A 2,738-nucleotide genomic window follows, 5' to 3' on the forward strand; every position below is an offset into this window, starting at 1 on the left:
CTCCTTCAGAATGGACTGGTTGGATCTCCTTGCAGTCCAAGGGACTCTCAAGAGTCTTCTCCAACACCACACTTCAAAAGCATCAATTCTTCAGCACTCAGCTTTCTTCACAGTCCAACTCTCACATCCATACATGACCACTGGAAAAACCATAGCCTTGACGAGATGGACCTTTGTTGTCAAAGTAATGTCTCTGCTTTTGAATATGCTATCTAGGTTAGTCATAACTTTCCTTCCAAGGAGCAAGCTAAAGTGTAGCTGACCACAATTTTAAATTGTCATCTCATGGTACAGCATTTATGGTTAGACAAGTTTATGTGGGTTCTATGTAGGAGTTATGTTTCCATAGACTTTATTTTTTTAATTAATTCATTTATTTGGGGCTGCTCTGGGTCTTTGTGACTACATGAGGCCTTTCTCTAGTTGTGACAATCGGGGGCTACTCTCCTGTTGCAGAGCACGTGCTCTTGATGTTCGGGTTCCATTACTTGGGGCGCACAGGTTTCGTTCCTCCGAGGCATGGCATGTGGGATCTTCCCAGACCAGGGATCACACCTGTGTCCCCTGCACTGACAGGCGGATTCTCAACCACTGTGCTAGGGAAGTCCATGTTTCATAGACTTTAGATGCCCCACCAAAAGTAACTTATTTGAGAACCAAAGGGGATTTTAGTTTACTCTTGGGCCATGCAGCTCCAGTCTTCCAGTCATTTAGACAAACCATGTTCAATACAAATGTGGAGTAATATAAATAACCTTAAATTCATCAACTAATTCCAGAAATGAAAAAAAAAAAATCTAGAGTATTTTCATCTGTGGAACCCTAGACAGTGTTGACAGCATAGTAACAAAACAGCCAAAACAGTAAGAAAAAGGTAAAGTTCAGGAAACCTAAATTTTCAATGATTTTATTTGTCTAAAAATGATAGTAATAAACAATTTTTAAAAACCAACAGCTGCAAAATAAGGCACAACAAGACATTATATACTGACAATGCATATTTAAAACGGCATAATTCATTGTGGAATAGCTCTGTAACATATTTAATTTGCTTAATTTGCTCTTCAATGTATCTAGGTAATTATGGTGGTTTTTTAAAAATGTACAAATTCTTAATACTACCCCTTTAAATGATAAACCCTAATTCTCCCTCCTTGAGTGAGTGACTCTCTTCTAACAGAATATGGCAGAGGTGATAATGTGTTATTTTGAGACCATGGCACTTTAAGGACATGTGGCTTCTGCCTCTTCCTCTTAGATCAGCCTCAATGGGGGATCTCCGTGTTGTGACGACCCCCAAGCCCCACAGAGGGTCTACGTGGTCAGGAATTGAGGCGGCCTGCAGTCAAAGACCAGCACCAATTTGCCAGCCCTGGGAGCTTCCTTGGAAGGAGTTCTTCATGCCCAATTCACCTTCAGATAACTCCAGCCTTGGTCAGTATCTTTATCATGACCTCATGAGAGACTCTGGGCTGAACCATTACCTAAGCTAGTCCTGGATCCTGACTCATGGCAAGAGGGTAAGATAACCTTTAAATTATCAGCTAATTTAGGGTTAAGCTCTGTAGCAATAGATAACTCATACAGAATATTTGAACCATTTCTACACAGACTTCTTTCACATATACAGTGTGTAACTATCTCAAACTTTATTAATTTGCCCACTGTCAAACCCCTCTCAGCAGAATATAAGCTGCATGGAAGCAGAAAATTCTATTATGTGCTGTGCACTTACAGTGTATGGCACAGAGTGGGTCCTCAATATATATTTCTCGAGTGCACAGTTCATTTGATGAATTTGTCATAATCTCTATCCGATGAAGAGTGCAGGATTTAAAAAAAATGTTTTCAACTGCTGTTTCATCAGTAGTAAACTTAACTGTGGGCTTCCCAATTTAGTTTGGGAAGGTGGTGCAGTGGTAAAGAATCCGCTTGCCAATGAAGCAGATGCAGGAGACATGGGTTTGATCCCTGGGTCAGGAAGATCCCCTGGAGGAGGGCATGGCAACCCACTCCAGCATTCTTGTCTAGAAAATTACATAGACAGAAGAGCCTGGGGAGGTACAGCCCATGGGGTCTCACAGAGTCAGACACGACTGAGAGACAGAACACACACACACTAAATAAATATCAGCAAAGGTGCTAAATGGTAATAATATTTATACTAAATATGGAATAACCTTTCTAATGTTCAGATAATTTTTATTTTATAGGCATAATATCTGTGAAGTCTATCTGTTGACAAAAGGAACAGGCTCAACTGGAGATAAATTCTATAATCTTTCCACATAATGTTAACCAACAAATAAGTATGAGAAGAGAGTTTAAAGAAACAAACGAAAACCAAAATAGTAACACACATGCACACCACACCCTAGAATCCAGTGTGGGAGAATGGACTAAAAGTTCTCTAGGTCATGTGATTAACTCTATTGATAACTTGAAAAGGCTGAGAGGCTGTAACATTATACAATGTGGTAAGTCTTCTCAGAACCAAAATAAATAGTACAGTGTTCATTTTCAACAATTACAAAGCAGCTGCTTTCCTGAGTTTACTACAGACTCAGATAGATCCATTGGCTTTCTCCATTTCAACAGCTTTCCTATTTGCATCTAAAGACCCATCTAGTCAATCTAATTATTTTCCACTTGTGTCCAGCTAAATCTTTCTCTATTAAATTAACTCTTTATTAAAGTTGTACAATTTCTCTGTGCTCTTCCATGGCACTCTTTGTGCC

This window comes from Bison bison, unplaced genomic scaffold, assembly GCF_000754665.1.
Source record: "Bison bison bison isolate TAMUID 2011002044 unplaced genomic scaffold, Bison_UMD1.0 scf7180017864148, whole genome shotgun sequence".
Classification (NCBI taxonomy): domain Eukaryota; kingdom Metazoa; phylum Chordata; class Mammalia; order Artiodactyla; family Bovidae; genus Bison; species Bison bison.